This window comes from Dipodomys spectabilis, unplaced genomic scaffold (genome assembly GCF_019054845.1).
Source record: "Dipodomys spectabilis isolate Male_0828 unplaced genomic scaffold, ASM1905484v1 ptg000581l, whole genome shotgun sequence".
Classification (NCBI taxonomy): Eukaryota; Metazoa; Chordata; class Mammalia; order Rodentia; family Heteromyidae; genus Dipodomys; species Dipodomys spectabilis.
The window spans coordinates 323,606-338,365 of NW_024871258.1; positions in this window are offsets into that span (position 1 = coordinate 323,606).

Here is a 14,760-nt window from a genome sequence, read left to right on the forward strand (position 1 = left end):
TCCTCAAGGGAAGGACCCAAGCCCAAGGGCATTATGGCCTCGATCCTCACTTCATTGTTTTTCATGTTTGGAAGGCAGACGTTGAGTGGTTCACTCTAGCCAATGCTCATCTTCCTTTCTCTTTGGAGAGGTTTCTAGGCCAAATTGACTGCCATTATGGGTCATCCAAATGGACTGTCATGTTATGGTGACTTCCCCTCAAAATGCCATCTCTATTTTCTCCTACGACTATTCCTGGCGCCCTCCATGTTTTTACTGACGAAGGTAAAGGCTCTGTGTATGCAGCCTTTGAGGAGAAACAAAAGACCCGAAGCCAACAAAGATTTCAACCTTGTCAAGGGTCAGCACAATATAAAAGAAACCTGGCCATAACTATGGCCCTTCAGGACATTCAAAAACCCTTTAATTTGTATTATGGTAACCTATAAAACAAAAAAGGGTGAGTTAGCCGCCATATACAGTTACAGATAGCTTTGTTTACAATTAACATTTTAAATTTTTCAAAAGGGGCAACTGAATCCAGATTTCAGAAGAACTGGGGACAACTAAGCCCTAAGCCCCAAGTGAAAGTCAAGTGGAAGGACCCCCTGACACAACAATGGAGAGGACCTGACCCCCTAGTTACCATGGGCAGAGGATTTGGATGCGTTTTTCCCATAGGGGAGACAGCCCCCATTTGGATCCCTGCCAGGAACCTTAAGTTTTTACCCATCATCTCTATACAGGAGGATGTACAAGGATAAGCTGATCAACAAGGAAAGAAAAACGGCTATGGTGACCAAGGCTTGTGTTTAAAAGAGGAAAGCCAGAAAGATAACTAGTAACCATCCCCATGGGCAACCAGCCCTTGAGAATCTGTTGTGTTCTTTAACAATTGCAGATGGCGATAGTCCAGCTGTTGGCTGTCCTGACCCTCCCAGTCCTGGTAGTGGCCCTACGGAACCTACATCAACCTCAACATGTGACCTGGGCAGTGATCAGTGCTGGCAATGCAGAAATCATCAATAGTACTACAAGAAAAGCTGTCCCGTCTACCTGCTGGCCTGACCTTCATTTTGATCACCACCCTATGTCATTATGTATGGACCGTTTAATATTTCTGTAGGAGCTATTTATTTTAATGCTACCTGCTCTAATTGTTCTTTTACTCATTGCTTGTACAACCACCTTTTGTTATGCTTTCCTGTAAACATGTCTAAAACCTGCTCTAGAACAAGCCCCAGCTCTGGACTCTGAAGTGGCAAAGACTGCTATCCCATCCTTAACTAATGTTCAAGGACTGCTAATGACATTTCTTGGCCTGGTAATGCATTTGCTGATGGTTTTTCTATGCCTTCCTTGCATTATACGTGCACTGCAAACCTCTTATGAGCTTAGCCAGCCAGTTACATAAGATCAAGCTCCAAGTGAATGAATTTCCCCTGAGAGGAATTGCAGCCAGAGATGGGTAAGAGGGGGTGTCAGTCTGACCCATCTAAGACAGGGCTTTCAGCTTTGCTCTGAAGAAAGTCCCGATGATGGGTCAGGCATATAAGGCGATCCACCCAACCTAAGGCAGGCAGTTCACTTCTTTAAAGAAAGATGGTAGAGATGTTGGGAGCCATTGGGAGCTGACAGTAAAGCTCAACATCATCTTGACCCCTGTGCTCACTTAAAGTCATGTAAAAGGAACTGGCTTACTTAAAAGACACCAGATGCCCAGTATTGCTTTGCTTGGTCTGCAGTTTGTTTTAATTTTTCCTTGTTTTTCTGGACTATAGTAGAATGGCCTGAGTGTGGGGGCCCACGAGGATGCACCGTGCTCCATGTGTGGAACTCCCAATACCCAGGTTGCTCCCATGTTCTGAAGAGAAAGACCTTATGAGATACTGACTTTTATATATGCCCAGGAATTAATTGAACTGCTTTGGACATTTCTAACTGTGGTGGGACAGATGGTTATTTCAGTGCTATGTGGGGATGTGAGGTAACTGGGACGGGCTCTTGGATCATGCACACGGACCCTCCCTATCCTTGTCTAGCGAATCTCACCCCCAGAATTGCCTCAAACCCCTTGTGTGGCCAATGTTATCCTTACCAATGTAATTCTGTTAAAATAACCTTTACAGAGGGGGGGGGGGAACGATAACTAACTGGGAGGTGGGTCTGCCATTAAAACAAAAAAGGGGAATCTGTAGAGCACATGGACAGCAAAGATGGCACTGAAAGGGAGTTGAGTGGGCAGAGCCCAATTTGCTTTATGTTCAGTGCGAAACCAGCCCGTGCAAACTTAGGTGCATGATAGGGTGTGACCTTCACAGTGATTGGTTCCTCTTCCTCCCCTGCCATGCCACCTGCTCTTTTTTCCTTTAAAAGGGCTTGCTCTGTGTTAATAAATGAGTTTTCCTACTTGACTTGACTCCCTGCTGCTGCTTCTGATTGTCTCCTGGGCTGAGGGAGGCTGGCGATCGGCCGCGCAGCCGCACTTACCTTTCCTCAGACCACGTCCATCTTTCGTGGGACGGACAAAGACCCGACACCCAACAATTAATGTCTTTGGATCTATGTGAGATTTGCGGGAAAGTAGTGTTTCTTGGATAAATTTGGGTGCTCCGTTGTTTGGCAAATAGATATTTATAATTGTAATATCCTCCTGAAGGAGAGATCCCCTAATTAGTATGTAGCAGCATTCTTTATCTCTTCTTACAAATTTTAATATAAGTCTATTTTATCTGATATTAGGATTGCAACTCCTGCCTGTTTATGGGGGCCGTTTGCTTGGTAGATGTTGTTCCAGCCTTTCACATTTAAATATGTTTGTTTTTATGGGCAAGGTGTAACTCCTGAAGGCAACAAATAGAAGGATCTTGCTTTTTAATCCAACTAGACAGTCTATGTCACTTAATTGTGGAGTTAAGTCCGTTAATGTTGAGAGATAGGACTGAGAAGTATTTGGAAGTTCCTGCCATTTTATCCACCTTCTTGGAGGCTGTGGCAACTCGGTTCTCCTATGGTTCTTGGATTCTCATTTTCAGTGCAGTTTCTTGACCTTCATTGTGGTCTTGTTGGTTTTCTATGTGTAGAACATCTTTAAGAATCTTTTGTAGGTCTGGTTTGTGGAGATATATTGTATCAGTGTTTCTTTGCTATGGAAGGTGTTCATTTGACCTTCAGTTATGAAGGAGAGTTTAGACTGGTACAGTATTCTTGGTTGATAGTTGTTTGTCTTTAAGGCATCGCATGCATAATTCCAAGATCTACTTCCTTTAATTGCTGAGCAATCTTTGGTGATTCTAATTGGTTTCCCTTTATAGATGGTTAATCTTTTCTCCTTGACAGCTTTCAGGATCATTTTGTTGGTCTGAATTGATCCTGTATGGATTATAATGTGACAGTGGGATAGCCTGTTCTGGTCTAGCCTATTTGGAGTTCTAAAAACTTTTTGTATCTGAATAGGCCTATCTTTTTGCCAGTTTGAGAAGTTCTTTGCTAGGATCCTGTTAAAAAAATTTCCTAGACCATTAATTTCTGTCTCTAGGTGCTCCTCTACAACCATTATGCTTCTGATGGTGTCTTCCAAATTTTGAATAGATCTATCATATATCTTGGATTTGTCTTCGATTGTTGTAGGTTCTTACTCTATAATATCTAGGCTGTCTTCAATCCCCAAGTTTCGATCTTCCGGATGGCCTCACCTACATTCAGAAATTTCTACTTTGTTTCTTTTGTTTATTCCTTCTAATTGGTCGCCTTTGATGGCTTCAAGTTCTTTGTTGAAGCTTTGTTATAGAAATTGTATGAACTCTTTTACATCCTTAATTTGGTGTTCAGTGTTTATTCTCAAATCACTTATTTAATTGGTTATGGTTTCCTTGGACTTCCATTCCTTCTGTTGGGTTCCATTCAGCATTCCCTTTGTAGTCTCCCTGACTTCTTTCAGCTCTCTGTTTATGGGTTCCATAGATTCCTCTATTGATCTTCATCTATTCTCGTCCCACTCTCTCAATTCCTGTATTAATCTGATTAGCTTCCTCATATGCGCCCAATTCCTGTAGTTCTCTTTAAGTGTTCTCAGCCTGCTCACTCCATTCCTGACTTTCTCTTTGTCTGGTCTTGGCCTGCTCACGTAATTCCTTTATTTCTCATTTAGTGTTCTCAATCTGCTCATGTAATTCCTGTATCAGCCTTTGAGTAGCATCCTCACGCTCATGAGATTCCTGTACTGATCTTTAGTTTGCCTCCTCTTTCTCCATATCATGCTCTTACTGATCCTTTGCAGGTTTTCAATCTTTTCATTTACCATGTTTACCATTAGTATTTGTAGAGCTTTTTGGGAACTCTTGTCTGGGTTATTCATGATCTGTTCTGCCCCCTGATTATCATGAGTGGGAGTTGAGCTCCCCGGACTTGCCATTTTTCTTGTGTTTTTTTTCCAGCTTCTTCTGCCCATTTGGGATGAGAGTAACACCAGCTTTGTGGTAGAACACTATTTTAAGGCAACCATGAACCAATGTCCGTAGTTGCACAGTCAAAAGTCTGCAGATACAATCTAATTCAAAAGACACAATTTATTAAATACCAAACAATTATGTATTAATCGTCCACAAACAACAAAGAAGAATTTGGCAGAAATTAGGAAGAAATGTGGGTAAAAATAAGACTAAAGGGATGTGGAAAGGTAAAGGGAGAGTGTAATTAACCAGGTCCTTATCTCAAGGAGGGAAATGGATTGGACAGGATGATAGTAGAGAGAAAAAAAGAAGAAAAAGAAAAAAAGACAAGAAAAAATGGAAAAACAAAAATTTAAAATTAAAAAGTGAAGCACTTAGAATTATGCAAGTTTAAAGAAGTAGTATTCTGAGAAGAACGGGGATAGGAAGAGAGGAAGTGAGGGATAGAAAGGAGTTGAAAAACTAAAAACTAAAAAATGCTTAAAATATTTTATAGGTATAAAGGGTTAATACTGCTACTAAGGAATTTAAGTCTAAGAGGTTTTGAATTGAGTAATAAATTTTTGGATTAAGTGTGTACACAACATGGGATAAGGTCTAATAATCAATGTCGGGTATATCTGGGGATGAGCAGAGCAGCAATTAAGTCATGCAAAAAAGAATGAAAGAGAAGAAAAATGAAAAGAATGAGAAAGAAAGAAAAAAGGATCAAAAATTCAATAGAGCTAAAAAATAGCACACACACATATACACCTAAAATCTAAAATAAAAATTGTAAGAGGAAGAAAAAAAGATTAATAGAGAACAATTTTTTCAAAAAAATTAAAAAGTAACAATTTAACAAAAAATTTAAAAAGTTTTTAAAAAAGGTACAAAGAAAAGATTTCTTTGATTTTTTGGGGGGATGGGAAGATCCTGTATCTCCCTTGTGTCCATAACCAGTGTCCTGTTGGAGTCTCTGGTCTGCTTGTGGTGTTTGGTTTTCCTGTGGCTTGATTGGTTACTTAAGTCAGTTTGTTTGGGCAGGCAGAAAAATGCACTGCTTTACCCAGGATTTTGTGATCCTCCTCCTCCCAGGTTAGTTCAGAGGGAGGGAGATCTGCTTTGAGCATCACGAAAGAGGGAGATGGCTGTTTCCTCTAGTTTAGAGATGCTGTGATGAGGCTAGGTTCTGGGTAGTGTTGAGGCCTTTCAGCAAACAGTAGCTTTTTCCTGAGGGGCTAGCTTCTGAGACACTCACAGAGCCTAGCCTGTAGCCTTTCTCAGGGTTTATGTTTACTGAATTTCAATTGATTTTCTTGGCTGCTGTAGGGAGTGGCAGCCTCTGGCTCTGTTTACCCAGTGAAGAAAGTCCCTCCCACAGGGGCAGAGTTTTCTCTGGTCTTTGTCAGTATCAAAGACAGAGATCTCCAGTAGTTGGGGGGTAATGGAGGGGTGGCCTTCCTTCCTCTGCTCTCTGAGAAGGAGTGAGAATGTCAGGGTTCTACTCAAGAGAGTCTTGTTTCCTGGGTTGTCTCTGGTCTGCAATCTGCAGGATGAAGATATCTGACACTTGTCAGTTCTTGCTGGTGTTGAATAGAATCCACTCACCTGCTGCCTCTGGCGCCTTTGTCCTGGACTCTTTCTGTTGTAAGTATGATGGCTACAGCCGTCGCTGCTGCTGCCAACACAACAGCAGCCATGGCCTCTGGCACATGCTCTCTGTCTCTTGCCTGTATTTTCCCTCTCTGGCCAAACTCTCTGTACTGTAATGGCACACTTGGTGAAAGTCTCTGGCCTACGATTGTTCACTGGAACACTAAAACTGCTTCCTATGTGAGAGCATGTTTAGCCTCCAGCTTCTCCTCCCCCATCTTCACAGAACTCCTTAAATGTGTTTCTTAAAAATAGAAATATTTTTAAATTCTCATGCACACTTCCCATTAGGCAGTTCAGATGATGTTAATCTGAATTGTTGTCAGATTTATTTGTGCATATGTGAGATGGTCTTTGAATATGAAGTTTGGCCCTGGATGCTGTCCTCTGTCCCCACCCCTCTTTTGGGTTTTGTTTGCTTTAGCAGCCTCTCACTTGAGCCACATCTTCCAGCTTTTTGTTTTTCAGTTGGAGGTAAGAGTTTTCATGGTTTTCAACCATGATCTTCAGATTTCAGCCTTCAGGTGATCTACTGAGTGTTTTCCTGTCCTCTTTTGTGAAAATACACACCCTCCTGGCATCAAAGGTAAAAGAACAACTTAAAAGTTGTTATGATAGTCCCAACCCAAAGAAGATACCTGATATATTTGATTTAAGTGTTAAGATATAAAATTTGGATTTTTGGAAAGACTGAGTCTGTTTAGTGTCATTTTGGGAAAAGAGAATCAAATATTCACAGATAAAGGGAATAAAGTAAACCTGTTTTCATGAGGAGTGTTAATGAGAAGAACAGTAGTTTTTGTCATTACTATATCCTACTTGAAACAGTTTCAAAGTACAGATGCTAAAGTATATTTTCTGTGTAATAATCACTGAATTCTAAAATTATTTGTTTTCCTCAGCATTTTCTGATTGTCCTTATCTGCTATCGCATTTGAAACATACACCTTGGTACGAGGGCCTTGTGTAGTTAGTTTACATTTTAGGAAAGGAATTTTAGGTTTTTAAAAATCAGAAAAGCTAATAATGATAATCATTTTCAGATGTCCTTCACATTTCTCCACATTTCATTATATTGGTTTAATATGCTATCAGTATATTTATAGGCTACGAAGTATGATTTTGGTTTTGGTTTTTGTGCTGGTATTGGGGCTTGAAATCAGTACATTGGTCTGTCACTAATGCCAGCATTGATGGCTCATTCCTGTGATTCAGGCTAATCAGGAGGCTGAAATCTGAGGATAAAGGTTCAAATCCAGCCTGGTCAGGAGAGATTATGATGCTCTTTTCTTCAATTCATGACTAAAAAGCCAAAAGTGGAGTGTGGCTCAAGTGGTAGAGCTCCGGCTTGAGCAAAGAAGCTAAAGTGTAGTTATGTGTAGTTCCTAAAGGATAGTTCCAAAGTCCTGATTTTAAGTACCAGTACCAACACACAAGAACACACACACACACACACACACACACACACACACACACACACACACACACGTTTTCTTTGTCCCCAAAAGCATTATGGTTCTCTTTATGTGCCCCTGAAATCCACTTTGCTTTATTTTTCATTCGGTTGGTGATGTTTTCACAGGGAGAGCAAAGAAGTGGCTGTTACCTGAGTCTTGGCTGTCCGTGCTTTTGCTGGGATGACCGGGGTCTGCCTTATTGAGCATTGAGTCCCAGAGAAAACTCCATGAATCACATGGAGGGAAATATATATGAAGACATGCATTCAGGTAATTCTTCAGTCCATCTTCCTCCTGCCAAGGGTTTTCTCTCTCTGTAGGGCGAGTTCCTTTTTTTCCACGTAAAGCTGAACATTGTATAGCTTTCTGTGTGTGCCCACATGCAACTAAGGCTTTTGTAAAATATCAGCCATCGCAAACTTGCTCTTTTTTCTCCTCTCACCATTAGTGAGTATCTTGGCAGCCTTCATGGTTCTGAGTAAAATGGAATGATCTAGAAATTGTCATGGGATGTTTATAAATGTAAGTCAGAATTTATAGTTCTTTTGCTCTAGTGAATTGAGCAACATCTATGTGAATTTATAGACAGCCTTTAGGGAACTTATTTATATGGTATAGATGAAGTTTTGGATATGATATCTCTATGGAAGTCCAAAGATATCTTTAAGTACTTTGTCCAAATTAAACAGAAATTGAAAACACTTTAAAGTTTTTAGTTTTAATCAGAGTCTTCTCTTAATTTGGGATGTAGGATTTTTAAATGTTGGAATCAATTAATTTTAATTTTCATTTGTAGGAAAAGTGACAGAAAGGAATGTACCTGAAGATACAGCATAAGTTTTCCCTTTTGATGAGTTACGAAGTTTAAGTTTGATTTCAGATAAAGTATTGTGAGAAATACCAATATACAAATCCAGTTACTGAGATTAATTAGATTAAATTAGTAGGAAAAGTACTTTGTTTGCAGTAACAATTACAATATGCTATATTGAAAAGTGTGTGACCAACACATTTGTGTAGTTGTGTAGTTAGATATCATTAACCTGGTGTTATAGATTTTAATAAATTTCTTCAAGCACAAGCAAAACTGTGAGAGATGTTAGAGTTTTACACAGAGCAGAGAAAACACCAGATGCTCTTCAATAAATGCTCTCATTTTTCCATTATTTTTTGTGTATGTACTGGTATTGGAGTTTTAATTTAGGGTCTTGAGTTTTACTTAGCTTTTCCCTTAAGGCTGGTGCCGTATTACTTAAGCCATACCACCATTTCCAATATTTTTGCTATTTATTGGCAATATGAATATCACAGACATTGCTGCTTGAGATCCATTTGAATCTGGATCCTCAGATCTCAGCTTCCTATGTAGCTGGGATTACAGGTGTGAGGCACCAGTACTCTGAGAGATGCATTTATTTAGTCATGATATGTGGCAAATTACCACAAATTTATTTGTTTGACCATTAAATACCAGCAATAGTAGGACATAAGTTTGGTAGTTTGGGTGTAGTTTGTCTCTAGCAGCTGCTCAGTTTCTACCAGGGGGCCACCAGGCTATAGTCTCTCATGGAATGTGGGGATCTCTTCCAAGCTTAAGGATTGCCTGGTATGCTTTAGGTTCTGTGGTTGTGAGACTGTGATTTCTGGTTTCTTGTCTCCTGTCATACAACCACATTTGTCAGCTCCTAGACACCTCCATACTTTCTTGACAAACATATTCTCTTTACTGTTTGATTCATCCTGTTGGCGGCACTGACTTCTAGAAAGGCGTTATTTTGCACTCTCTACTTGGAAGTAACTCATACCCAAATCTTGTGGGAACTAATTACATTTGTAGAATCTCTTTAATTTTGTTGTCTTGCAGGGCATATTGTGGGGTTAGATCCTTCCCAGACTGGAAGACAAAAGATATCCCAAGGTTCTGAGTTGTTGTGTATCACCTGATACACATAAAAAGCTATTTATTAGCTGGGCAGCCGTGGCTCATTCCTGTTATCCTAGCTACTCTGAAGGATGAGATCTGAGGCTGCCGGTTCAAAGCCAGCCCAGGCAGGAAAGGCTGAGAGACTATTATCTCCCATAACGCACTAAGAAAACTGGAAATGGCACTGTGGCTCAAGTGGTGAAGCATTCGCCTTGAGCTGAGGAGCTGATGGACAGCGCCCAGGCCCAGAGTTGCAGCACCACGGCTGAAAAAATAAGTAGAAAAAGCTATTTACTATTCTAAGTGTCCTCAATTTCAGACACTGGTAATTGAGTTATTCCTTCATTTTTAGCAAATGAAGTGTGAAATTTAAGAAAAGGAAAGATAGTTTCTTTGGTGGAGTGGGAAACAATTCAGCAGTTAAAGGGAATGAAAGGCAGTTAGGAGTAAAACTGAGGATAGATTCAAGAACAGTGGCAGTGGCTTCAGAAATGGGACAGAAGTAAACATGACAGATATATTTTCAAAAGAGATCATGTGGCTTGGAATGTGATCTAGTGGTAGAGTGTTTGCTCAGCATGCATGAAGCTCTCGGTTTAATTACTCAGTAACACATAAAAAGAAAAAGCCATAAGTGACACTGTGGCTCAAGTCATAGGGTGCTAGCCTTGTGCAAAAAAGAATCTCAGTGACAGTGCCTAGGCCCTGAGTTCCTGCCCCAGGATTGCCAAAAAATAAAAAGAGAGAACATATTAATAATGGATGAGGGAAGGATGCAGAGAACAAATTCATCACTGAATTTTTCCTCTATTTCAAAATCAACACATCATTCAAGAGACAAAAATGTGTCATAAAGATGGTCCAGAAAGAACATATCTTATGAAGAAATACAAGATTTTTTTTTACTGCAACTATCCTGTACAGATAATCCATTAGACAAAATTGTGACTTTAAAAAGCACAAGAGCTCATTGTAATAGCTCAAGTGCTATCTGGAGATTTTGTATGGGTGCTGGTCCTTAACCTTGATAAGAGCCTAGGTGCTATTTCTAATTTTTCCTCGAGAATATTACTCTATTACTTAAGCCACAGCTCCTCTTCTGACATTTTTGGTGATTAAATGGACATAAGCGTGTCATGGACTTTTCGTGGCTCACCTTGCTTAACAGTGTTATCCCCAAATCTCAGCATTCTGAAGAACTAGGATTACAGTTGTGAGCCACTAGCACGCAGAGAAGCATTTCTTTTTTAGTGAAAAGAATTAGAATGCAGAATCATCAGGAAGATTCACCCTCAGTACAAAATAAATCACCAAGACCAGTACCCGAATACACACATACACACACACACACACACACAAACACACACACACACACACACACACACACACACACAAGCACACACACAAATACACATAAGCTTCTTCTCAGGGGTCTGTATTTCTCTTCCCAAAAGAATAGTATATTCGAAGGGGTAAACTGGTGTCAGAGGCTCTAATCCCAGATATTGAGAGTTAGAGGTATAGGAGGATGGGGTAATGAGGGAGGCTTGAGTGAAGTTAGCACAAGACTATATGAAAAGCCAAATGAAAAAGAAAAAAAAATGGTTGGGGGAATGCAGGCTCAAATGGTAACATATCCGCCTAGTAAGTTAAGGCTCTCAGTTTATTCCTCAGTTCCATGAAAAAGACAAAAAGTATAGCATCTCAGTCCATTTTGTCATGGTTTAACAAAATCCTTGAAGCTGTATACTTCATACGGAAAAAAGGTCGATTTCAATCAAAATTAATAGTAGATGCAATGTCTAAATAGCATGCTAGCACATGGGCTAAGGCCCCCTATGTGCATCATATCACAGAGGATCTTGGCATCATGGCATGTGCTAGAATGACGATGATGTTAGTCCCTTCAGAGTTGATGAGATGGCATTAATCTATTTATGACTGAAACCTCTCTTACAGGTTCCACCTCCTGACACTGCTACATTGAGAAGTTAAGCTTCAGTGTGAGCTTTGATGATGACAGACCATCAACAGGCTTCTGACAGAGGCAGGTACAACCATTGGAAGCCGAAGTCATTCATACAACTAGGAACCTTGGATAACTGCTTCGATCTCTTTGATTCTGATATTTGCTGTATTTGGGGCCATCTCACAGATAGGATCCATCGAGTTCATGTCTGTTCCATGTGCCAGCTTCAGTTATGCTCAGTGTGATATAAGCTGCTAAACAATAGGGAGGACAAGGACGGAGTTGGGCACAAAAATGGAGGTTTGGCATTCTTCATGGCACTTAATTAACATTAATAGATTTTATAGCTAAGTCATTAGAAAGTTCTATGTCATTATACAATACTTATATAGAGCCATGTAATACCTACTGTATGACATGGAAAGATACCTTGTAGAGCAGCCTGTTTACACATAATACAGACAATTCTATGAACACAAAGGATGGGGTAAAAAACAAGTTCTGGCCTACAAAATTGTCAACCTCAGAGTCAAAGCACACACCCTGAAAACTATATTGGAAGGAATAGGAGAACCCTTGTTCTCCTAGGCACAGGCTGAAATTTTCTTAATAGAGACCCAGAAACAGAACAAATCAAAGAAAGGTTGCACAAATGGGGATTGCATGAAAGTGCAGAGCTTGTGCATGGCATAGGACACAGCTAGCAAAATCAATAGAATCCCGTGGATTAGGAGAAAATCTTCATTAGCCATACAACAAACAAGGGTCCCATATCTAAAATATGCTTTGAACTCAAAAAATTAAATCCCCCAACAACAAATCCTCAAATAAACACTGCCTGATAAGTAAGTGGGCTAAAGACTTAAAAAGAAAATTCTATGAAGAGGAAATAACAATGGCCAATAGCCACATGAAGAAATGTTCAACTTCTCTAGCCATAAAAGAAATGCAGATCAAAACAACATTGAGATTCCACCTTTCTCCTGTTAGAATAGCTATAAATAAGAAATCTAATAATAGATATTGGAAGGGATGTGGCCAAAACGGAACTCTACTGCATTGTTGGTGGGAGTATAAATTTGTTCAACCACTTTCAAAAACAATATGGAGGTTCCTCAAAAGATTCCACATAGAGCTCCCCTATGACCCAGCCATCCCACTTTCGGTCATTTACCCAATTGATCACAAACTAGGCCATACTAAGGCTACCAGCCCAACTATGTTTATTGCAACATTATTTACCATAGCTAAGATATGGAACCAACCCAGATGCCTTTCAGTAGAGGAATGGATCAAGAAAATGTGATATATATATATGAATTCTATGCCTCCATTAAAAAAATGACATCGCCCAATTTGTTAGGAAATGGAAAGTCTTGGGAAAAACTATATTAAGTGAAGTAAGGCATACCCAATGAAACATAGGTCCCATGGTTTCCCTTATTTGCAATAACTAGTACATATCTAGGACAAGCAGAAAAGGTGAAAAACTATGTACATATGACCAGATAAGATGAAGTTAAGCGAAATAAACCTCAAGATAGGGACGCAAGTAGTTTTTCCTTTCTTGCTAAAGTTTCTAACATATTTATAAGGTACCATGTGATTTTAGGTTGCTTTATATATTCCTTCCCCATGGTATAACCCCTGTTTTCACTATATTTTATTCTGGTAACCTGCATCTTGTATATATAATTCTCTAATTCAGGGAGTGTAAGGGAAAACACAAAATACTTAATTAAGGATACAGGTTGACCCATTGTAAAAATTTTATGTACAAGATATACAAGACACTACCTTGAAAACGAACTTTACAACCTCGGGGTGGGTAGTTGTTTAGGTGGGAGGGAAGGAATGGTAGGGGAAAAACAAAGGAGGAGGCAACAATGCTTGACAGGACATGTACTCATTACCTTGCTCATGTAACTGTAGCAGCTCTGTACAGATTTTTATAATAAAACAGGTAGAAAATTAATTTTATATATGGTTATGGGTCAGTACTAGGACTTGAATTTATGGGCCTTCCACTTACTTTCACACTTCAAACTGGGATCTGTATCTGTGTTTAATTTTTATTCATCTTTTTGTAAAAGATAAATCTAGTAACACTGTCCCCTAATGTTTGTATGAAATAAGTTTTGGAAATTTTACAATAACTTAAGTGTTTTATTTTACATTCATCATTCTACTATCTTTCAGTTTCTAATGTTTCTTAGAAGTTAAACACAGGCTCTCTGTTGCATTTATTAGGAAATGTTTTGCCTGGCCCCAGTCTATAATCCTAGCACCTAAGGAGGCTCACATGAGGAGAATGTTGGCTTGAAGCAAAAGCAGAGAATTCCATGAAACTCCATCTCCATAATTATGTATATTTATGCATATATTTATATATAACATATTTAATATGTAATATATTTGTGAAATATATACATATATACATGCTATATATCTGCAGAAGATTGGCACACTGAAACAATTGAAGGCACTGATTTAATTTAACTGCTGTCATTCTACTTTAATTATTTAATTGAATGTCCTGTCCAATATAGATTTGTGCTTATCAGGCAGGCTATACCCCATGTCACATATGAGTGCAGAATAATAGGTTTTAGCTCATTACATAGTAGCTCATCAGGACAGAGGAAATATTCCTCAACTTGGTTGAGCCAATCTTTATTGTTTGTTCCATACTGTGACGCTCCCTTGAGTCTGCAGTTTACAGTTTCAAGATGATATTTTGTTCTTTTGAAGACAAGTGAATAGAGAAATGTATGTGACCTTCAAGACAATTACCTCTATCTGGCTAAACTTCATATATTCAAATGGGAAATGTGCCATCCCCATAGAATACAAACGAGGACACCCAAGCACCAGATGTCTACATTGCAGGCATTGTAATTTCCATGCAGGAATATTTTATAGGGACAAAATTAAGGTACCAATATGAACTTCAGCAATTACCCTTGGGAAGTCCTTATGCTCATGCTAAAGTCATTGACCTTCACATTGCCTTTGTCATCCAACAAGATGTAATTGGGTTTAAGGTCTCATTGTTCATTTATATATTCGTTAAAGTAATGCACAGTACTCACAATCTGAACAATCTCCTGACTTCATTCTTGAATAGGTGGTATAATTTTCACATATATGTTAGGAGGTCTCTGGATGACCAGTTCCACTGCCAGGTATTGTTGCTCATCCTTTTCCCTCACCTGGTATGACCTCATCATGGGTCAGTGATGGAAAAACTTAATAATATCCATCTCATTTTTTAACTTTTTGTGGGTCCTAGGGCTTGTAGTCTGGGCGTAAGCACTGTGGCTTATCTCCTCAGCATAAGGCTAG